This window comes from Hibiscus syriacus, unplaced genomic scaffold (genome assembly GCF_006381635.1).
Source record: "Hibiscus syriacus cultivar Baekdansim isolate YM2019G1 unplaced genomic scaffold, ASM638163v2 tig00110338_pilon, whole genome shotgun sequence".
Classification (NCBI taxonomy): Eukaryota; Viridiplantae; Streptophyta; class Magnoliopsida; order Malvales; family Malvaceae; genus Hibiscus; species Hibiscus syriacus.
The window spans coordinates 688,770-714,319 of NW_024062691.1; the positions used below are offsets into that span (position 1 = coordinate 688,770).

At 34.2% G+C, this 25,550-nt stretch overlaps 2 pseudogenes; one reads left to right on the forward strand and one right to left on the reverse strand.

The window, feature by feature from the left end:
* The first annotated feature begins 297 nt into the window (after positions 1–297).
* On the forward strand, positions 298–1,689 carry LOC120120379 (annotated as a pseudogene).
* A 466-nt stretch (positions 1,690–2,155) lies between these two features.
* Positions 2,156–3,860, reverse strand: LOC120120413 (annotated as a pseudogene).
* Positions 3,861–25,550: the final 21,690 nt, after the last annotated feature.

Consider the following 25,550-nt stretch of genomic DNA (forward strand, 5'->3'; position numbering starts at 1 on the left):
TATTATAATCAATAAGTTAACATCTAACTCAAACGACTATTAATTTTTTTAAATAAAAAGGATGAATTTAAAATATATAAATAGTAGAGTGATGTTTTATAACTTTTAATAGTTGTATGACTCAACAAAATAACTTCTTATACTCGAAGGACAATTTTATAATTTTTAATAACCGAAGACTCAATAAAACAACGCTTTATAATCAAAGAATTATTTGTATATTCTACTCTAACATAAAATTTTGCATATTTCCCAGCATTAAGTCATTTCCCACATTGATAATGCTACTGCATAGCTAATCTATTTTTTTTTCTCCTTGTATATTATTCCTGCAGCTGAGACAGCTTTGGGAACTTTTATTGGCTTTTGAAAACAATACAACACTATCATGCCTTCTTCTTCGTCTTCTCTCAATACCTTAGTTCCAGACGCGTCACCTACGTGGCAACAACGCCTCCAATTCATCATCCAAAGCAGGCCCGAATGGTGGGTTTACTCCATTTTCTGGCAAGCATCAAGGGATGCTCGTGATCACGTTGTTTTATCATGGGGTGATGGCTATTTTCGGGGGACACGAGACTTTACATGCAAATCCAGCAATATGCTAAGCCAACAGAGGAAGAGATCGGGGAAAGAGGTGCAGGGTTTTTTTAATGAAGTGATGGACATGGACCGAATGGTGGATGGTGATGGCGACTTCACTGACTACGAGTGGTACTATACCATATCCATGACCCTATCGTTTACTGTAGGAGATGGCATTCTCGGGAAAGCTTTTGGTTCAAGCTCCCATATTTGGTTGAGGGACCATGAACCAATTGTACCAATGTGAGCGAGTTAGAGAAGCTCGAAGCGCGGAATTCAGACATTATTATGTCTTTCCACACCCCTTGGAGTGGTCGAATTGGGATCTTCAGAGATGATCTTGGAAGATGGAGCACAGTGCAACTTATAAGATCATATTCAGCTCAAAGCAGCTGGCCATGAATCTCAAGTCCAGATTTCAACCCGAAGTACCCCTTTTTGATTTCGGTGCTGATTCTGACAGCAATTTTGCCTCTGCAGACACGGAGTTTAACGCCAGCCGATCAAATAAGAGAGCACAAACCGCGGAGTGGGAAAGAATCCCCTATAGACCATGTGGAAGCAGAACGACAGCGGCGCGAGAAGCTGAACCATCGGTTCTACGCACTTCGATCCGTGGTTCCGAAAATATCCAAGATGGATAAAGCATCGTTGCTATCAGATGCAGTAACCTACATCAAGGAACTCCAATCTAAGATTGATAAATTAGAGACTGAACTCTTAGTACAATCCCAAGAACCCAAGTTGAATCTCATCAACGTTTTTGAAACCAAAGCACGAAATCCTCTAATTATTGGCCCAAGACAGTGGAAGTTGATGTAAAGATTGTGGGATCCGAAGCTATGATTCGAGTTCAAAGTCCGGATATCAATTATCCAGCCGCAAGATTGATGGATGCTCTTCGAGACCTAGAGCTTCATGTTCACCATGCCAGCTATCAAACATGATCTAATGCTTCAAGATGTTGTCGTCAAAGTTCCTACTGGAATATTTATATGTGAGCAGGTGCTTAGCAATGCTATCCTTCAAATATGCTCGCTGAACTAGCAACCTCTCCTTAAAGTTTGTCTGCAAATTTAACATATTACATTTAAGTCAAATTTAAATACCAAATTACATATTAACAATAATATTAAAAAAACTGTTGAACTTATAAGTTTCCAGCTAGCAATGGTTAGGTTTATGTCTGCAACCAGAATGAGTTGGGTTGCTATGGTAGCTGATGTGATCCACAATTCAATAGTCTTTTTGAATAAAATTTATTTGTATTCTGTGTCCTAATTTTCTAATTCTTTTTCTGCTCTTTCTCAATCGTTTCTTGTTCAATATCGATCATCATCTCAGATGATTCACACAGTTTAATTTGGTATCGGTCGTCGATGGTTCTGGATACTCTATTTAATACGGTATCAGATAAATAATGAATTAAAACCAATAAAAGAGAAGTTTGAACAAGGTTTATGTAATAAAAAGATTGGGTAATTGTTTACTTGGACACTCTGATCATCTTATAGAACTTTATATGAGTACAATTAATTAAGCATTTTTACAACGATTTAATTACTTTGGCCCCCAATCGAAGAGAACATTCCAAGCTAATTAAAGGGTCTTTAATTACTTCTTGTTGATGTATTCCAAATCTCTTCAAGTTCCCTGGCAAAGGTCTTTTGTCTGCCAACAAACAATAGTAATGTGGTCTTTATTTTCAACAACCTTAACTCGAGAACGAGGGATTTTCTTTGGACATAGCTACACTCGAATGGGATTATTACGTCGTCTTTACCGTGGAATAGGTGACACCGCAATTCAGTTGGTCGCGAACAACGTCCAAGTAGCGGTCGAGCTTAGTGGTGGTGCCACAAATAATGTTGTGAAGCGTATGCCAGGCAGCGTTGTGTGTGTGGCAAAAGAACCCTTCCATCAAATATGTCCTCACCCTTCATAAAAAAATGATTTGAAATTGCAGGGACATATGGAGATGAAGGTCAATTATCAATAACATAGACAGGTATTGACTGAAATAGATTGAATATAATAATAAGCAAAACTTTTGACTAAAATAAAATTTAAAATGTATAATACAATTTAAGACCGAAACAGTAAGTGTCAGCTTGTATGGAGCACTGAAATGGTTTACCGTATAGAATTGTTGTTAAGGTTGTTTGGGTGGACAGGACTTGAGTTTGAGGTGTTGCGAATTATTAGCATTGACGAAAGTCAGGTTTTACTGTTCTTGTGACAAGTTTGGTGAGAAATTCCAACAGCCGATGGTTCTTGCATATGACAAGGCAAATCGTCCTGCTGATGTGCTCGTACCAGCAAGCCAGAGATGAACAAAACGCCATAACCGGCCACACTCGTCGTGGCGCTAATTTCCTCATAACATATTGTGTTGCTGCTTCACCCTTTGGTACCGGATAATATGGCTGCCAATATGCATGTATAACATTTCTCTATTAATTGGTAACCTTTTTATGTACAATTGGTAAAACGAAAAGAATTTAGCGGTGTAAGTAGTGTTAGAGACTTGACGGATCCAGGGTGTTCTACAGCTATAGCAAGGGCTAAGATGCAGCCTAAGGAATGAGCCACAATGTGGAAAGATTGAACTTTGTAATATTCGAGCATGGATTTTTTCAAACATGTCCACATGCTCTCTTAACGTGTAAAGAAAGTCGGCTGGCTTAGGACTTCTCCCAAAACCCAGCAGATCAACTGTCAAAATCCGGTAAGTTGATTTTACAGTGCTTGAAAAGTTGGGGAATAAAGTTTCAGTCCAGAATGCTGATGATGAAATGAAGCCTACAAGTAGGATTGAGTTTGAGGAAGTTAAAATGGCTCTTAGAAAGATGGGGAGGGACAAAGCTGTCGGCCCAGATCAAATTCCTATCACTGTGTGGTTGGCCCTAGGAGAAAAGGGAGTTAAGTGGTTGACAAACATCTTTAATATTATTTTAGAGACTGCCAATATGCTAGAGGAGTGGAGAGAGTCTACGGTGATACCAATCTATAAGAATAAAGGAGATCCCCAACATTGTGGCAACTACAGAGGTATTAAACTACTCAGCCATACCATGAAGCTATGGGAAAGGGTGATAGAGGCTAGGCTGAGACAGGTTACTAGGGTTTCAGAAAACCAATTTGGCTTTATGCCAGACAGGTCTACTACGGAGGCGATTCATCTACTTCGACGGCTTATGGAGAAATATAGGGAAAAAAGAGAGATCTTCACATGGCGTTCATTGACCTTGAGAAGGCGTATGATATCGTTCCATGCGATATGATCTGGAAGACCTTGGAAACGAGACGGATCCCAACTGCTTATATCCCGGGCGATTCGTGATATGTACTATAGATATTCGCCTTGATTATGGACGGCATCTTTTGTGTGACACCAGACGGTGTTCCATGGTGTATGCTTTTCGCTGACGACATTGTCCTAGTTGCTGAAACAAAAACTGAGCTGAATAGGAGACTGGCTACCTAGAAGAGTGCTTTGGAAGAAAAAGGTCTAAGGATCAATATTGAAAAGACAGAGTATTTATGTTCAAACTTCAGTGGGAACGAAAACGATGAAGATGTAGAAGTATGCATAGAAGGACACATTCTCCCCTCAAAGGATTGTTTCAAGTACCTAGGGTCTATAATACATAAAGATGGGGGTGTAGATGATGACGTTACATACCGTATAAAGGCAGGATGGCTAAAGTGGAGGGCTGCTACTGGAGTTTTGTGTGATAAGAAGGTGCCTCTAAAACTTAAGGGAAAATTTTATAGAATGTCAATAAGACCAGTGCTGCTGTATGGATCAGAATGTTGAGCAATTAAGAAGGATCACGTAAGGAGGATGGAGGCCGGAGAAATGAGAATGCTTAGATGGGCATGTGGTAGGACTCTGTGGGACATGACACCAAACTCTGCTACTAGGATGTCCTTGGGGTGGTGCCTATATCCGAAAAATTGAGGGAGGGAAGACTACGGTGGTTTGGACATGTCCTTAGGCGACAACCGTCGGATGCGGTCAGGAGGGTAGAGTCGATTACAGTCGACGGTACTAGAAGAAGAAGACGACCAAGGTGGAAATGGGAAGACTGCTTGAGATCTGATTTGAACGATTTAGCCCTTACTGAGGACATGACCTCTGATAAGAAAGTATGGAGACTTAAGACCAGAGTAGCCGAGTAGTGCGGGTCACGACCATAAGGTGTAACATTCTCTGTCTTATTTTTAATGTCTTTATAGTAATTTCCATGACTTCTACTTTATATATGTTCCTGTCATTGGAATTTATGAAGGCTTAGAACTAGGGTAGTGTATTAGTGTTGCCTTAGTTTATCTGTTAACCCATTTGACTTTATTCCGTCTCGTAGCTTGCTATCGTTGACTACTGTGTATCCTTCTCTTCAGGTTACCTCTTTTTAAATTTAGCCGGGTCTTACGTCTTCTGTATATATACAGAGATTTTTTATGCAGGGATTTATTTGCAGGGATTTATTGTAGGGATTCCCATTAGAGACGCATATGAAGAGTACATATGAGACTGTTCAACTATGTATTTATTTATTTATACATGCATTGCATTTTATCTTTATTTTTAATTTTCTGACTGTCGGAGATCTTCCACGGAAGATGCTCTCAACCTGGCGTTGGGGGAAGTCTACTACCCTACCTCCCCCTTACCCCTATTGCATATGGGAATAGGGTTTTGTTGTTGTTGTTGCTGTAATGGTTTAATCGAAATATGCTAAGAGGGTTTGAATTGGATTTCAAAATTCTTGGTTTGGAAACGATAAAACATAGACAATTGCGTAACTATTTATAGTTGTTCGACTTTTTAACCAAGTCTACATCTACTACCTTAGCATTCACACTAAGGTTTTGTAACAAATTCACTAATTTGTTCTCAACTTTCAAGGATAATATGTAACCTTTACAACTCTAATTTTTCCAAAAGCTAAACTAGAATCTCTCCCCCTTGTACAATTTTTACTTTATGTAAACAATAAGACCTCATAAGATAGATGTTTACAAGAATTAAGCTCACAAGAATAAATACAAAGATTTTCAATAAGCTAAATTCACTATACACAAGAGAAATATAGAGAAATAAAAAATAAAAAACTCTTTTCTCTTGTCTTTAAGCTTGGATAAGTGTGGTACATTCTTCAAGTGTCCTTGAATTATTTTATAAGTTGAAATTAGATTCTAGCCGTTGGGGTTAAATATAGCTATTGGAGACTTTAAATCTTGCAAAAAAAAAAAAAAGTTGCTCAGAACATAGTAGTACGATATATCTTGGAGTATCAGTATAACTATATTAAAATAAAAAGTAAACTATTGGGATAGAGCAATATGGTACTATGAAGGGTAGTATTGATACTATTGTTATAAGTAGTATCGATACTCCTTAGAGTATCAGTACCGTTTTGACATTTTGGAATTTGAACAAGTTTAAATCAAAATAGTATCAATACTATCAAGAGAATATCGATACTTCTCTTATATGTAGTATCGGTACCCCAAGAACAATATGCAATTTTTGATACTTCAAGAAGAAGTACGGTACTATTTACCCATAAAAGTATTTTTGTTCAATTTTTTAATGAAATTTGAATTATTTTAAGATATTTAAGTAAATTCAATTAAGTCTAAAAAAATTTTGCATTTATTTATATATCAAAATATTAAAAAACAAGATTCAACTTTAGAGCACTTTCACTTTACAATCATTAATCTTTTAATTAGTTTTCATTACGACATTGTAGTTAATTGTCGTTAAGAAAAACTAGCAGGACATGTTAAAGTATATTTCTCCCTCCCTCGGCTCTGGGAAGAGTTTCGTGCAGTTCTGTCTCCCTCAGCTCTTCTTGTGCTTGTTGTTGTGCGCCCACCTCTGGTAAATGAAGGAGCTAATATCCCAATGTGGAGATGGGGAGTCGAAGACAATTCACTACTAAAAGTGCATATATCCAAAGCTATAAAGATGGTCCAAGAGAGACCCTCTCACATTGGCAGATTATTGCGAAATATAAAGGTTTACCCCGAGTTAGGATGTTGCTATGGCTTATTTGCAAATGTATTATTCTCTCCAATGAGGAAAGAGCAAGACGACACATGACGACGAATCAATCTTCTTGTGTGTGTGGCATGGTAATGGAGTCTATTTCCCATATTTTTAGAGATTGTGCTCCTACTCGGCTCACTTGGCAGGCGTTAATCAAGCCTGATCGAAAGAATGAATTTCAAAATATGGAGATGGGACTATGGATTGAAACTAACCTCTCGAAGCAAGGTAATTTTCCGAAAGTTTAAACAGATTGAGATCTCCTCTTTGATCGATAATTTGGTGCCTATGGATGCGTCGTAATAAAATATTATTTGATATGGATTATTTTTCCGATGGGAGTGTTTTACAGTATAGTAAACGACTTCTACTTAAAGCCATGCATGCAGGATCATCTCGTCCGTTGTTGACTATTAGGAGTCCTGGCCCTGTCAACCGTATTCCCATGTGGCCATTGGGATATGCTCGACACTAGATACGAAACTGGATTGGCTGTCTGTGGAGGAATCATTCGAAATCACGAGGGTACTTAGATAGCGGGGTTCACAAAGGCCATTGGGATATGCTCGACACTAGATGCAGAATTGTGGGAATTTTTTTTGAGGGGTTATCCTTGGCTTGGAACTTAGAATTTCGGTCTATCATTGTGGAAACAGATAGCAAAGATACTTTGGATGTGCTTGAATGGCCTGGACGAGTCCCTTTAGAACACATTCCCTTTGTTTCATAATTTGTGTCTCATATTAACTATGTATATAGTTTTAAGAGATATATTTAACCAAGAGAAATGACAAAATTATCCTTAAAAAGTGATTGATAGATTTATTTTAATAGTTGTAAAAGAGTGGGACATATAAAGGTAAAAAAAAATATAAGTGTTGTTGATTGTTAACTTTTTTTTAATATGACATTTTGAATAGAGACGCATTTAGTGGGGACAAGGGGTATATCTTTCAAACACCTCTTGTGAAAGTTGGAACTTATCTTGTAAAGGACAATAGAGGCAGACTACAACAAACTTCTGAAGTCTAGTTTAGCTTTGTTTTTCTTCATTTCATTAAAAAAGTATTTTTCTCTAAAAAAAATTCTAAGGTTCCAAGTTAACAATTATTATATAGGCCAAGTTTCAAATGAACAAAACGATAACTGATCAATCTCTATAGTGGAAAAGTTCTGCTTGACTAAAAGATTAATATAATACAATTTTAAGGTAATATGACGATTGACAATGAAAAATTGAATCCTAACTTTTAATTCAATTGAGATTTTAAAAGATTGAAAGGTTTTACGATGAGTTTAAATCAAAGAAAAAATAATAAAAGAAGAGCAGTCTTTGATCTTTCCGATCGAAGAAACCACCAAATAACCGCAAAAATGACGATAAAATGAATGACGACTGCTAATTTTAGGATTTTTTTGTGTGTATCATGTTAGCTGTGTTTAATGATTTAACATATAATAATCCAAGTAATTGTTTTCTCAATAGATGTGACTCCAATAACAATGTGAAAGTAACCTAAAATTTAATTGGTTATTAGAGTAGTTTACCCTTAATATAAAATCCGTACATTTCAAAAATGGACATCTTTGTCGTTTTCCAATCCTCTTGTATTTATTGCATGCTTTCTTCTCCACATGACTATCATATTCTCTTTGGTAGTGATACTCACCAATGTCATCTTGATGGATCATAAATCTTTGGCTGTTTTTCTAATCTTTAGTATTGTTTTACTTAAGTAATTTCAATGCAACCAAATTATGATCATCGATGCTCCCTTTCAACATACTTATTAACTACCTCCAGAAAAACTACAGTTTGCATATGAGTATAGACAATAGATAGCAAATATATATTTCACGCACAATATAACCACATTACGTGCACCAAATCAATTAACTTTGGGACAAGATTGTAAGAATGAAGATGATTCATTGTAGACAAAAAACATGAATTATTTGTTGAAAAATATTAGGATATTATAAAAGAATCAAATTTAATTTTGATTCATAAACATATTAGGATATTATTAAAAATTGAGACTTTTATTATTTATTTATTATTCATAAACATGGTCATTTTGAATTGTTGATAGAGTTCAAGAAAATTAGATAGCTTATATGATAACTTTTAAATTTATCTAATTATGTTATTTCTTGTTTTTCCAGACTTTTTTTTAAACTATTTTTAACTAGATTATTAACCTTAATTGTCACAATTTATGTTCTATTTTTAGTCTGTGATCAATCTATAAACACCCCTCTTCATCTCCGTCTTACTAGCCACATATTCATAGCAGATCTTGATGAATCGTGAATGATAAATTATATGAAAAAAATATATTGCAAATACTACCCTATTCCCTATTCTTGAGTCTCGTTTTATAACGAAAGAGTTTGTTGAATCTTAAAGGATACAATATACAGTAAAATATTCTTAAAGATAACATCTTCTGCACGTCTTAAATTATATATCTTATATTTCGATTCATCAATTTAGTATAATGATTTATTTTAGGGCGGTGAGGGGCATGCACATGCACATGCATGTAGGGGTGTATTTGATTCGATTCGATTCAATTTTTCAATTATTTAAAAATTGAAATTGAAATCGAAGGACATAAAAATGTGGTTTCAGTTTGGTTTTGCTGTTTTTTTAATATTGTTTACTATTTCTCATAACATCCAAAAAAAATCAAAAAAAAAACTTAAACCTAGTTGTCACGGCCCCGGAATTGGACTTCGACTTAGGAAAATGGGTTAGAGTCGCCACCGATCATTTATTTTAAAATAAATGGGTTGATCGGATACCTTATTTCTTACCTAATCTGCGTCCTATCAGTGATATGTCAGATTCGGAAGTCGGTTACAGTCAAGGAAGGGTTAGCACCCTTGAACTGTCCTTTCGGCACTACATAATTTCCAATTGTCTTTAATTAAGAAAAATATAATTTTAAATTAAAAGGTAAAATAACGATCCAAATTACTTACCCCTGATTAATTGAAGATGTACCCTTTAAAAGTCAAAAGTTGTGTTTGATAAAAAGGTAGAAAAAATGCGTAAAATAAAGAAGGTGAAATAAAAATAAATGCAATAAAGTAGAGAAAATAAAACAGATAAAGAAAATATGAGCAAGATAAATAAAAAATAAAGAGACACAAAAACAAATATATATATATATATATATATATATATATATAATACATAAAATAAAGAAGAAGATAACAATAATAATACAAAAAGGAAAAGAAAAAGACAAAAAAAAAATATATAACATATAATAATAGTAATAAAAAATATGTAAATAATAATGATAATAAAGGCAAAAGAATAATAAAAAAATATAGTACAAAATAAATAAAAATAAAAATAAAATGATATAATAATAATAATAATAATAATGAAAATAGAAAAATGATAGAAAAACATATATATAAATATAGGATGTGGTACTCAAATAAGGAAATAACCAAATAAAATGATTAAAAGCTATATAAATTAAATATAGATATATAAATAAAGTGTAAAAAATACGTATATACATAACAAAAATAAATAATAAAAATGATAAAAAAATAATATAAGGGTCAAATTAAATAAGAAAAAGAGTTAGGTGTCCAAATTAAAAGAAAATAAAAATTATAGGCCAAATTAAAATGAATTTAGGGTCGAAAATGGGGCCTTTTAAAATAGAAGGGGGCCTAAAGTGGTATTTTTCCTTAATTTATGAAAACATGTGGGTCTTAATGTATTGGATCGGGTCGTGGGTCAGCCAAATGGGTACTATAAATACCACTTATATGCTAAGATCCCTCATTTTCCTTTCCTTTCCACACGAATGCCGCCTTCTCAAGCTTTTTCTCAACTGTTCTTGAGAGATGAAGAACACAGGCCACACGCCGCCCCTTGCCACCACGCCGACCGCAAGTCATCGGTGGCAACAACCTAAAAAAAATTTTGATTTTTCAAAAGCTCTCTGTCCATATGTTTAAAAATCGAAACATTTTTTTAAAACCGAGCCTCGAGGAACTGTAGATCTAAGGGAGAAGATCTCGATTTCCTAATGTTCATCGACTCCCTTCACGCTTAAAACCCAAAGAGAATCAACATGCAAGCCATACACAAGACGAATCGGAGGTAAAAATAAATATACATTTTCTTTATTTCTTGTTTCGAAAAAAAATACAAATTCTTTAGCTTTCTCGGTTGATTTTTTGCTTGTATTTGGTGCCCAATATCGTATGTATCGTGTTAACTCCCCCCGTACATCGTTTGATACATGGGTATTTATATGTTATTTTGTTCCGAATTTTCAGTGTTGTATTTGGACTAAAACACTTTGTCATTTGCTATTTTTGGTGTCCTATAACAACACGTTGCTGATGGCCGAGAAATCCGGCGCTGGTGCGTGAAGAACGGCGACTGGCGTGAGGTGTGAGGAAGGCTTGCGGCACCGTGGAGACTTGGAACACTAGGGTTTTGGAAACCCTAGTTTACTGGTGGGAATGTGTTTTGGGTCTTGTGTTGTTGGGCTGCACGTGATGCTGGGCAGCTGGGTTAGGTCCAATTCTATAAAAAACAGAACATGAATTAATATGTATGCCCAATATAATATGTATTATTTAAATATAGTATGTAACATAATATGTATTTATTATATAATACAATACATATTATGTTACATACTATAAATAATATTAAACGTCATGCAATAATATTGCACCCAAAAAATGTGTGTTATGCAACATAAAACATATTCTTTAACAATGCTAATCCAAGGGACAAATTTTGGTGTCTTCAGCTGCCCCTCTTTGCTCATTATCGTATAACAAAAATAGAGCAAAGATTAAAAGAAACAAATTTTGTCCATATTGAATGTCCTCTGTCGCAGAGTTGAAATCCAATATTAAAATTGGTTTGTCAATTTGAATTGAAACACGAAATGACTCCCTCGTCGTGAGGTTGAGTTGTGAATGAATTCTTAGTTGCAAAGTGGGGTCTATCTTGAAATGGAATTGAAGCCACAATTCAGAATTTGAATCGGAATGTGGCTTCTCGTTGCCAAATTGTAGTCAACTCCGGTCTTCTTCTCGGTTTAAAGACCTTGGTTTGAAAATTCGACTAGAAAATAATTCTTTGACTTCACCAAGTGGTTGATAGGCACTCAAGCTGAATGAGATCGAACTCGAAAGGTCTTCGTTCACAGATAGCTTTTCTCGACTTAAGCTATGCTACAAATTATGTGCCTTTGAGCTGAGCGAAACTGAACTCGAAGGTTTGGTGTTTCAAGAGAAATATTTTCAAAGGTTTTTTTGTGTTTCAAGAGAAACATTCTCAAAAGAAACTGTCTCGAGTAAGACAAAATTTGTTTAATGGAAAATAGATTCAAAGATTTTGTTTCAAGGAAAAACTGTCTTAAGAGAGAGAAAATTTAGTTCCAAAAGAAACTATCTCAAGGGAGACGCAATTTGTTTCAAGGAAAACATATTCATAGATTTTGTTTCAAGAGAAACTGTCTCAAGAGAGACAAAATTTGTTTTACGAGAAAATGTCTCAAGAGAGACAAAATTTAGTTTTAAAAGAAACTGTCTCAAGAGAGACGAAATTTGTTTAAAGGAAAACATATTCAAAGATTTTATTTCAAGGAAAACTGTCTCAAGAGAGACGAAATTTGTTTTACGAGAAAATGTCTCAAGAGAGAAAAAATTTAATTATAAAAAAACTGTCTCAAGAGAGACAAAACTTTGTTTCAAGGAAAACAAATTCAAAGTTTTTGTTTCAAGGGAAACCGTCTCAAGAGAGACAAAATTTGTTTTAAGAGAAACTGTCTCAAGAGAGACAAAACTTTATTTTGAGTAAATTAGTATTGAGCGAGGCGACCCCTTGTTTTGAGAGAAACAATCTCAAAGGTGATCGATAATATACTTGTTCATGCATGTTAAATAAATCCTTTCATAAGCTTTAATCGTTGACTTAAGGAAGTCAAATCTGCGGATGACATGTTTGTTGTTACACTAGATCACTTCATCGGGCACAATATCATTCTTCTTGAATTTGAAATCGTGGATGGCTCATTTGCTGTGAAATTGAGATTTTAATTGGATGTTCTTCGTTGTGAAGTTCAGATCCACACTTGTAAATTGCACTTCTTTTGAGTTCAATATCTTTTGCTGAGAAGTTGAAATTGACTTTAGCATGAATATGCAAAATTATGCACATATGCGATGCTATGGATGTGATGCTCTTATGTATGCCTAAAATGCATATGCAAAACATGTTATTTTAGGGTTTGGATAGAAATCTCAATCCCTGGTTGTCAGTCTTGATGACTCTTGATACTGGAATCTTGAATTTCTGATTCTTGATCTTGGATTCTTCAATATGCTTAAAACATAATGTTGATCTGTGAATGGAATAATTGCGTGAGCAGTCTTCATTCTCTCAGTTTGTCTTTATTTCCACCAGGGTGTATTCTTGCAAACCTCAACCTAAGACAATTTATTTTCCATGCTCTAGCAAATTTTGCCCAAAAAATTTGGCTTCTCTTGCCCCAGTTTCAATCTTGAGCTTCGGAGAGATATTCGTTGATTTCCAAGACATGTTTCCAGAGAACTCATCTTGTTTGAAAATGATTTTTCTTTGAATTTTCAAAATTTTGAAAAATATCAAAAGGAGTTTTGAAAAATATTTCTATTTCTAGGTTTCACAATTGAAGCAAATCATAAAACACGAGTTTATTGGATATCAAAAGAATCAAATTCTCTTTTAAGCTTTGATAGTTACAAATCTTTGAAAAATATCAAGACCGAAAAGTTTGTTTAGAGGTGGGTTATTAAGGTTTGTTTCATCGATTTGATGATCATGAAAACCATGTCATGCCCCTCTTTCTTGATATGGCATTTTGATCGGAGGTGAACAAAAAGAAACAACTAGAAAAATCAATGGCTAGACCTTTCAGAACACTTCTGTTTTAGTTCTCTGAAAACTTCCATTTGTTCAAGTTTTGTAAGCTCCTCTAACAAAGGTAGTGCATAAATATCGGTCTAAAAATGATATTCTTGAGTGCTCGTGTGTATTTGACTATAACAGGTTTTCCTGAACTCCCTTAGTCCATTTTTACCAAAACTCCTTATTTAAATTTGCCATTAAATGGCTAGCTGGATCCATAAAGCTGGGGCGTTTTACCAATTGCTCCAGAGGGATGACTCAATATGTAAATACCTTTATCAGGTTAGCTGAATCTTATCCATAAAGTCAGGGCGTTTAACCAATTGCCTTAGAGGGACATCTCAAGCTTTATTGTATAGTATAATCACCTTTATCAGGCTAGCTGAATATTATCCATAAAGCCGAGGCATTTAACCAATTGCTCTAGAGGGACAACTCAAGCTTTATTGTATTATAATATGGGTATACGGGTCCAATTTCTTAAGTTTGTTAAGAAGAACCTGTTATAGTCTAGGTGTTTTTGAAGGTCAGAAAATCTCATCGTTAGAGTTCAATTCCCAAGCAACTGACTTAAACTAGATTCACCTACTTGGCCATTCCATCTGAGAAGATCATGATCATCATTGAACGTCTTAAACAAAAGTATAAATTAGTTTTGCAATCTCTTGCGCTAGTTGCCCCATTCTGTTCGCTCCTAACACATATCTGAATACCAAACCTTTGATGAACTTTTCATGAGAAGAGAAAACTAGCTCAGTCCTTATAAGAGAAGAGCATGTAGTCTGATGTATCTTTTAAATCAGGACCAAGGGGTCTTTGTTTTACAGGGTTTAATCTTATCATTTGTCAAAGATTTACAACCTCAGTTATTAAAAAGCTTTTAATTAAGGTGATATTCAAGGAAATTCAAGATTAAAATTTTCTCATTTCCTCAAAAGGAAGCATTTTGAACGTCAAGTGACTTTTGAACTTAAGAAGCACAAAAGAAAAACAATTTCAAACAAGATGAGAACATAACAAAACTCTTGATGGATGCTCCAATGAACTCAATCATAATGCCTTATTACACATTGAAAGTCAATGCCCCTGAATCGATCAGATCTTGGACCTTACGTTTCAATGCCCCACAGTTCTCAATGGTGTGCCCTGAGCTTCCAATATGATAGTTGTATATGGCGTTAATATATTGGCCTTCAGGGTATGGGGCCTCTCTAGGTTTGGATTGAACCGGAGTCACAAGATCCTTCTCAACTAGCTTTGGGAGCAACTCCTCATATGTCATTGGGATTAGACTGATGTGAGTCTTTTTATGGAAGACATTATGAGGTCTATTCCCCATATTAGTTAGGTAAGATTCCTTTTTATTCCTTGGTTCCCTCCGAGTTCGTTTAGAAGTACCGGATGGTACAGCTGCAGTGACTGAGATCGTAACACCTCTGTTAGCATTGTAGGTATTGACATTGTTGATATCTCGCTCTTTGTTCTTCATCGGAGGCTTCTCACTGGAATCCCCTCCCTCAATTTTTCCTTGTTTTATAGCTAGCTCGACCATTTCACCAGCCATAACTAAATCTGAGAAGGTTCCCGATGTAATTGCCACCAGGTGCCTGAAGTAAGGTGTATTCAGGGTCTATACAAACAACTTTCTAGTTTTCCTTTTCATCCAAAGGTGGATTAACTTGGATTAACTTGCACAACCAAATCCCTCCATCGTTGTGCGTATTGTCGGAAACTTTCATTGTGCTTTTTTTCCAAGCTTTGTAGCATAACCCGGTCTAGTCTCATATCGTTAATATGCTTGTATTGTTCTAAGAAAGACTTGGCTAAGTCTTTCCACGTCTTGATATGAGTTCGGCTGAGCTGGTTGTACCAATGGATAGTTGAACCAGACAGGCTCTCCTGGAAGTAGTGGATCAGGAGTTGGTCATTTCCCCCATATCCTGTCATCTTCCGACAGAACATAGTGATATGAGCGGAAGGAAAGTTGTTCCCATCGAACTTCTTGAACTCAGGAACTTTAAACTTTCGTGGAAGCACCAAATCTGGAACCAGACTCAACTCCATTGCGTCCACTCCATAATAATCATGGTCTCATTGGACCATCTTCATCTGATCTTCTAACATTTTGATATTCTCTTCCAGCTTCTTTGCCTTATCATCCTCGTTAAAATCCGGGATATGATAGTCTTCTGGATGATTGTCAGTGTTGGTTGCGGAAGCTTATATATTTGCACCAGATATGGCTTTCCCCTTGATAGCAGATGAGTCCACTTGTAATCCGGGTAAGATCCTGGGTGAGACAACCACTTGTAGGGTTGGTGGTATAGTGACTCTTTCAGATGAACCTATCCCTGGTATACTGGCTTAGTGGATACCCGATAACTTGGCCATAATTTGATCGACCAAGGACTCCTGGTTCTTCTTGATGGACTCCAGGGTACTTTGACTGTTCTGAGCCATCTTATCCTCCATCTCTTTCTGCAGTTTTGCCATATTCTCTTCGATTTGAATGATTCTGGCCTCCATTCGCCTCTTTTTCAAGCGGGTGTTATGCGGATGGAGTGTGTCCAATGCTTGAGGTGGTATATCCAGTATTTATTCCTTTATTTTGAAGATTTCTTTCGTTAGTTAATGCGAATGCAAAGAAAATAACAAAATGCAAAATATGTCTAAATGCATGATGCATGAAATGTCTGAGGCATTGATCCAAAGACCAAAAATATCTTGATAGCTTCTAACATGTTGACTAGTCTTCTGCGTTCATCTGTCACCAGTTGAATAACCTGTCGTACCGCTCCGGCTTCTCTGGATAAACCATGCAAATGTTGAGTTGCTTTTTGTACTGGCTCAAGAAGTCTTGAATGATTGCATCTCTGGCATTTATCCTTTGTTGAGTTTGTTCCCAACGAATACGTCATTGGAGCCCTCAATTGATAGGAACTATGTAAAGTCTATTTTCCTGCTTCTTGAATTCGTCAGCAATGGTCTCTAATTTTAGCTATCCATTATTGTCTTTGAAGGGACTCCCAAGATCAGTGACCTTCATCTTGCCCCTGCAACCTCTGTCAGTCAGTTCTTCCAAGATAGACCTTCATTGTGCTTGATGTAGACCCGATTCATTCTGAGTCCTTTATTACGCAACAGAGTGATATAATCTTCAATTGTGGGTGCCACGTCATTGGAATCGAATGTGACACATAGTCGCCTTGAAGACTGTCCTCTGTATTTTCATCTCTTGTATTACAACCCCTTTATCCATTAATTCAGATAGTTTTGTGTGTAACAAATGCTTTTTAAGGATCAATAGCCTCTTGTTATGATGCAAATGCTAGAAAACAAAAGGCAAAAAAGTTAGTAAAATAAAAATAAATAAATAAATAAATAAAAGAATGAAAGGAAAGGAAAAAAACACAAAAAAGACATGGTTAGGGTAAAAATATCCTAGGTTTTGGAATGTGGTTTCGGGTAGGCTCTAATTCTCCATGGTCTTCCGATTTAGGTTCTAAAAACGGTACCCGAGTTCTCCTTGCCGGTACCCCCTTGGGCTTGCCAGACCCTTAGTCCTAAACCCATCACATGCTTGTGTGGACTAAGTTAAACTCGAGAGGACACATTCCCTTATGCCCACACGGTGAATAAATTCACACGAAGACATAAGGTATATGAATCCCGAAGGCTACTTGCTAGGCCAGCACGGTGAATAAATTCACACGAAGGTGTCGCTTTTACCCTCACTTAAAATAGGGTTCAGAGCTCGAGTTTAGAGCCTTAGATGAAAAATCTTTAAGGGCTGAAATCATCAGAAAACGGTTAATACAACTATTTACTCGAAAAATATAATCAAAAGTAAGAAATAAGGATCGAAATGTTACCTTAAAATTTAAACTTACCCTTTTCGTTAAAAAGACAACTGGAAATTATCTTAGCATGACTCACTTACCTGTCCCCAGTAGAGTCGCCAAGCTGTCACAGTCGTTTTTCGGTTGGTCCCCGGAATTGGGCTTTGACTTAGGAAAATGGGTTAGAGTCGCCACCGATCATTTATTTTAAGACAGATGGGTTGATCGGATACCTTATTTCTTACATGATCTGCGTCTTACCAGTGATATGTCGGATTCGGGAGTCGGTTACAGTCAAGAAAGGGTTAGCACCCTTGAATTGCTTTTTTTGTACTACGTAATTTCCAGTTGTCTTTAATTAAGAAAATTTAAGTTTAAATTAAAAGGTAAAATAATGATCCAAATTACTTACCCCTGATTAATTGAAGATGTACCCTTTAAAAGTCAAAAGTTGTGTTAAATAAAAATGTAGTAAAAATACGTAAAATAAAGAAGGTGAAATAAAAATAAATGTAATAAAGTAGAAAAAATAAAACAGATAAAAAGAATATGAGCAAGATAAATAAAAAATAAAGAGACTCAGAAAAAAATATAAAAACATATATATATATATATATATATATATATATATATATATATATATATATATATATATATATATAATACAAAATAAAGAAGAAGATAACAATAATAATACAAAAAGAAAAAGAAAATAAATAAATATATATAAATAATAGTAATAAAAAAATATAAATAATTATAATAAAGGCAAAAGAATAATAAAAAAATAGTACAAAATAAATAAAAATAAAAATAATATGATATAATAATAATAATAATAATGAAAATGAAAATAGAAAAATGATAGTAAAACATATATATAAATATAGGATGTGGTACTCAAATAAGGAAATAACCAAATAAAATGATTAAAAGCTATATAAATTAAATATAAATATATAAATAAAGTGTAAAAAATGCGTATATACATAATAAAAATAAATGATAAAAATGATAAAAATAATAATATAAGGGTCAAATTAAATAAGAAAAAGAGTTAGGTGTCCAAATTAAAAGAAAATAAAAATTATGAGTCAAATTAAAATGAATTTAGGGTCGAAAATGGGGCCTTTTAAAACAGAAGGGGACCAAAAGTGGTATTTTCCCCTTAATTTATGAAAACACGCGGGTCTTAATGTATTGGATCGGGTCGTGGGTCAGCCAAATGGGTACTATAAATACCACTTATATGCTAAGATCCCTCATTTTCCCTTCCTTTCCACACGAATGCCCCCCTTCTCAAGCTTTCTCTCAACTATTCTTGAGAGATGAAGAACACAGGCCACACGCCGCCCCTCGCCGGCCGCCCCCTCGCTGCCGATCATCGGCGGCAACAACCTAAAAAAAATTGATTTTTCAAAAGCTCTTTGTCCCTACGTTTTAAAATTCGAAACATTTTTTAAAACCAAGCCTCGAGGAACCGCAGATCTAAGGGAGAAGATCTCAGTTTTCTAATGTTCATCGGCTCCCTTCACGCTTAAAACCCAAAGAGAATCAACATGCAAGCCACACACAAGTCGAATCGGAGGTAAAAATAAATTATACCTTTTCTTTATTTCTTGTTTCGAAAAAAAATACAAACGCTTCTAGCTTTCTCGGTTGATTTTTTGCTTGTATTTGGTGCCTAATATCGTATGTAATCGTGTTAACTCCCCCCGTACATCGTTTTATACATGGGTATTTATATGCTATTTTGTTCCGAATTTTCAGTGTTGTATTTGGACTAAAACAATTTATCATTTGCTATTTTTGGTGTCCTATAACAACACGTTGTTGATAGCCGAGAAATCCGGCGTTAGTGCGTGAAGAACGGTGACTGGCGTTAGGTGTGAGGAAGGCTTGCGGCGCCGTGGAGACTTTGAACACTAGGGTTCTGGAAACCCTAGTTTGCTAGTGGGAATGTGTTTTGGGTCTTGTGCTATTGGGCTGCACGTGATGTTGGGCAGTTGGGTTGGGCCCAATTCTGTAAAAAAACAGAACATGAATTAATATGTATGCCCAATATAATATGTATTATTTAAATATAGTATGTAACATAATATGTATTTATTATATAAAACAATACATATAAATTATATACTATAAATAATATTAAACGTCATGCAATAATATTGCACCCAAAAAATGTGTGTTATGCAACGTAAAACATATTCTTTAACAGTGCTAATCCAATGGACAAAATTTGGTGTCTTCACTAGTGAAAATATACAAATATAAATTCATATTATTAGCTTTAAAATTTTATTTATTTAAACTTTTTTATAATAAATTAAAATGAATTTGTTTTGGACAATTCAATTTAATTGTTGAATCCGGATCGCAAAATAAAAAAATTCGAATTGAATTAAATTATATAATTCGATTTGAATATTTTTTTTTTCATTTTTCTCAGCTTCATTGTTGAATCCTACACGGAGGGAAGTAAATGAAACGGTCTGTGGTATCATATTTGTGGAATGCCGAACGTTATGCGATTATTAAGCAGGCCATATTAACAATGGCAATTTTGTTTGCCAAACCAAGTTATTTTCACTGATGATGATGTTTCGACGATGGCAATGAGAAGACTTAATGAGCCTCTTTTGGCGGTGACCTGCTGTTTCAAAACCTTTAATTTGCTGTTTATGTGTAATAATACGATTGATCTCCATATGGGCCTTGATTGATTTATTATATTGATGCTGACTTGTAACACACATAATGTCCGATTTACCTACAATTTGCGGCCAATTTAACAAACGGGCCATTTGTGTGGATTACATCAAGAAGAAAATGAGACGAGGAAAGCAATAATATTACTGAAAATGATCACATATATCATAACTAAATTGTTGTTCATTTTGCAACTAAACATGGGGGAATAAATGAAACCATATAATATATCAATATTATGATCATCCTCTATCAAAGTTTAATATACCATAACTAACCGGTGACAGATACAAGCTTTAGTTAGAATAGGTATTGTTTATCTTGGAATTGATTTTTTTTAGTTATTTATTTTATTGATTGTGTTTATCTTAAAATTTTATTTGTGTCAACCCACGTACAAAAGTTTTGTATGGTTAATATATATATATAGGCCTATTTAAAAAAAAGATATTTTTGGATCATTATGATAATTACGTGATTTAAGATATAAGGTCAGAGACGAACACAATAATTTATATTAGTAGATGAACTTATAAAATTTTAAGGGACAAAAATATATTATTAATAGAAATATAAAAAATAAATTATATAAGAATTTAAAATTTTTAGAAAGAACGACCGTCTCATAAATTCCATCGATCTATCTATGATTAAGACCTGATGACGTCATCACATATTATTGTTTATTGCCCAAGTGACCCCCCGGAAGGGAAGGATGGAGTGGCTTTAAAATATATCTTTAAAATTTTCTACTTCTTTACTGTTAATTCAACTAGTTCTATCTATCAAGAAAGAGGACAAATACTTGCGGAAGTGATTTAGAATGTCCCAAAATTTTATTAAATTTATTGATCCTACTAATTGGTTCTTATAAAATCAATTGAGAATTGATTTATTATGTTTTATAATTTTATTTAATATATTGTTATTGTCGAAACGATTTTTCTTAAAAAAATAAATTTAATTTTAAAAATCTGATTTTTAAAAAATTTCATTTCGAATAATTTGGTGACCTTTTAATAATAAAACGTTATTTGAAGAGTCGCCATCAATTTTTGATTAGGGTGTGATTGGGCACCCAAAAACATATTTTGCATTTTAATAAAAATATTAATTTTAATTAAAATAACAAATTTGGGGTCTACGTTACCAAAAATTTGAGTCATGAGTCGGGAGTCGGATACACGTGAGGAAAGATTAGCACCCCCATAGCGTCCTAAATCGATACCTAGTCTTATTAATTAGTTGTCTTTGTAATGAAATTTTCGAGTTTGAATTTAATTTAATTTAGGATCTCTTACAAATAATATTCTTTGAATTTTAGGACGAAATACAATAATATTTAATTAATTTCTATTGAGAAGAAATGACCTTTTATACCTTAGAGCAGTCAATTCCTACTTCAATCAAAATAAATAAATATTTCAATTACATCTTCAAGTTCATTATTAATTTTAAAATCAAATGTATAAATAGCAACAAGATAAATTTAAGATTTTCTTTTTAAAACAAATTCTTTGAATTTTAAGAGGGAAAATGTAATATTTAATTATTTTCAATCAAGAAGAAATAGTCTCTCATGCCTTAAATAGTCATTTATTACTCCAATCGAAATAAAGAAATATTACTATTTCATCCTAAAATTCAATATTAAGTCGAATGCGATTTATTTCGAAACCCCATTAAAACACACACAAAATAAGATGAAAATTAAAATATATATATATCAAACAAATACGATTAATTAATTATTTTATCAACTTTTAATGAGAATAAGGATATTCAATTATTTAAATATATCGAGACGAGACCTTAGATTCGATCTAACAATATTTTCTCGGTGAATTTAATTAAAAGAACATGATCTTTTCCTCGATCCCAAAAATTTAAGTGATCAATCAATTTGTTTAAAATTCCACTTAATGGGATACACTTTCATTTTAGAATTTTCGAAAGCAACTTTCTTATACGTTATGACAGTCACTTTGCGATAGTTTTAAGATGAACAAATATTACCATTAATAAAATTATTTTGATTCAAGTCAAGTTATGCTCATGAGGTTGTTATGCAAATCGAATAAAGATATGACTAAACTTATATGCAAACAAACATACGAAAGTAGTGACTTTGTACATATATTAAATTATTAAAATACATCACTAATATATACATATAGTATACTCATGCATTAAATAATAATAACATAATAAATAAATAAAATAAAATATGAAAACAACTAACATATTAACATTCATGCGTACAATATATATAATAATAGAATATAGAATTAAAAATACATAAAAATGTTACTACATACATAAAAGTAAAAATGCAAAACATTTCATGTAATAACTTCAGGGAAGAAAACAAAAAGAGACAGAACAGCAAGGATCTAATGAGTAATAAACTCCAATCACCAAGCAGTAAGTCAAAAATAGTGACTAAAATGAGTACTAGACTAAACATAAGGCTTAAAACGGGAATTACCCAATTTTGGATCTTAGCATATGTGAAGGACCACAATCAAATATTATGCAAGATCAAGGGTCAAAAGTTTTAATAAAAATAAATATAATAACCAACCGATAAGGACCAAAATAAAACATAAAATAAATTCACAGCTCAGAATACTAAGGGGTAAAATACATTCAATGACTACAAAGAATATTATATAAATTAAAAGCAAAAATCAACATATATACATGAATATGGTAAAAGGCGAACATGGGCTAAAATGAAAAAAAACATAAACAAAAGGCTAGAATTAAAGAAGATTAAAACTTCATTAGTGATCAAAATAACTCAATACAAAAGACAAAGGACCCAAAGAGTAATAAGCCCATGCGCTAAAAATGTTCTCTGGTCCCTCCCCAAACTACGTTGTTTCGCACTTAATATATGGTAAAAAGCAAGGCCAAAATCGGTCATCTCCCTTCATTTCCCCGTTCACTATTTTTTAACCCTAATATGAAATAAAAGCTCTCCCCCCTCATTCATTTCATCCGCCGTGAAGAGAAACAAAGAACCTAAGACCGTCGCCAATCGGCGATGAAGATGACTAAACCAACTCGAATCTCTCATCTCTTCCTCCCGGCCCTTTTTGAAACCAAACAAACAAAGCCTTTCAGCTTTTAAATTCCTAAATAACCCAAAATCACCAACCCCAAAATCAGACTCCTAAACCTAAATGGTAAGGGTTTACCTTCGGTAGTGAGGGCTTGGTTTTGTTTTGATGAAGCTATGGTAAGGTCTCCGTCGAGAAAGGTAATATCCCCTTTGTTGTTTCTTTGTTCGATCCTTTGTTTTTTGGATTTTTTGTTCGAAAATTTCCTCCCCTCTAAAATCTCTTTTTTTTTCCTTTTTTCCGATTTTGGTTCGAACGCTCCTCCCCTTTTTCTTTTTGATTTTTTTCTTTTACAAAACCCGAACCCCCTTTAAACAGTGAAAATCGGGGCTTTTATCCCCAAACAAAGTTACATTTCATCATTTATTCTCTGTCTTGCGTGTTGATTTGTAAGAACTATTGTGGCAAAGAGGTGATGATGGTGTAGTGTTTGATGGGGAAGCCCCAGATTTTCTGGGATTGGCCTTTTTTTTATTTGATTGATTTCTTGTTTGATTGATTGAACTTGCTGACAAGTGGTCGACAAACAGAGATGATGACGACAGTGTATGACCAGAATAGTGGTGACGGAAGGAGACTCCGACTGGCAGTGAAGGTGGCGGCGACGACGTGGCCTGGAAACCTTAGGGTTTAGAAATCCTAATTATTATGGGTTATTACATTGGTCCCGAGTTTTGGCTTGGACCAATTGGGCTTCAGGTGTGGGTTTATTGTGCTGGGCCGGCTATAAGTGGCCCTTTGAATTGTATCTGGGCCCAGTTGGGTTTGTAACCTGAAAACATAATAATAATAATAATAATAATAATAATAATATTAATAATAATAATAATAATGGAATGACAGGGTGAAAATAGGTGTCGATAGTTGTCCCTCTTTCCCATGCTTGTGTTAACAAGAATAGGGCAAAGATAAAAAGACAACGTGTTTTTGTCCGGTTCCATCTTGATGTTGTCTCAAGTGAGACTGACAGATGACCCAAAATGTTTAATCATCATGCTTGAAAGACTTACTGATTGCCCGAAGGACTTAGTAAGTAAAAATCTTTGGAAATTACTTTCTTACTTTTCAAATATCGCATGAACGCATCTTGTCCGAAGGTCTTATAAATGGCCCGAAGGACTTATCATCTTGCTCGAAAGACTAACAGCTAATTATGGAAATAGTTTACTAGGTAAGAAACTTTGGAAATTGTTTTCTTACTTTTCAAAAATTCCCAATTTTCATATTTAAATGAGAAACTTTGGAAATTGTTTTCTCATTTTTTGAAAAGCATGTGAAAACATCCTGCCCGAAGCTCTTATGGATGGCCCCAAAAGACTTATCATCTTGCTCGAAAGGCTTATAGATGACCCGAAGGATTTAATCGTCATGCTCGAAAGACTTACTGATGGCCCGAAAGACTTACCAATTTTGGAAATAGTTTACTAGGTAAGAAACTTTGGAAACCGTTTTCTTACTTTTCAAAATTTTCAATTTAAATTTAAATGAGAAACTTTGGAAATCGTTTTCCCATTTTTCAAAAAATATGTGAAAACATCTTGCCCGAAGGTCTTATGGATGGCCCGAAGGTCTTATCATCTTGCTCGAAAGGCTTATAGATGACCCAAATGATGTAATCATCATGTTCGAAAGACTTACTGATGGTCCAAATGACTTACCAATTTTGGAAATAGTTTTTTAGGTAAGAAACTTTGAAAATCATTTTCTCACTTTTTAAAAAACATGTGAAAACATCATGCTCGAAGGTCTTATGGATGGTCCAAATAACTTATCATCTTGCTCGAAAGGCTTATAGATGACCCGAAGGGTTTAATCATCATACTCGAAAGACTTATTGATGGCCCAAAGGACTTACTAAGTAAGAAACTTTGGAAATTGTTTTCTTACTTTTTAACTTATAAAAACAACTTAACGGTCCAGTTACATGCCTCACTTCAAAGTAATGCTTCCTCTATAAATAGGGCCCACCCTGTTCTTCAGGTTCTGCCTCCCTAAACATCACTACAATAAATTTGTTTATTTTTGACGGAAAAAATATCATCATTGAAAATTACATTTATGTCACTATTTATATTTTATGACAAAATTCGATGTCGCGACGATCGTCACCCTAGGTGTGTCACTAAATGTCTTGTGTGACATTGTATCTTTTTATCGTCATGTATTGTTAAACATATAATGACATTTATGTATAACATCACCTTATTATTTATGTTCGATGACATTTATTTGTGTCACTAAATAAAATAAAATATTATCATTAATTATTTATATCGTCA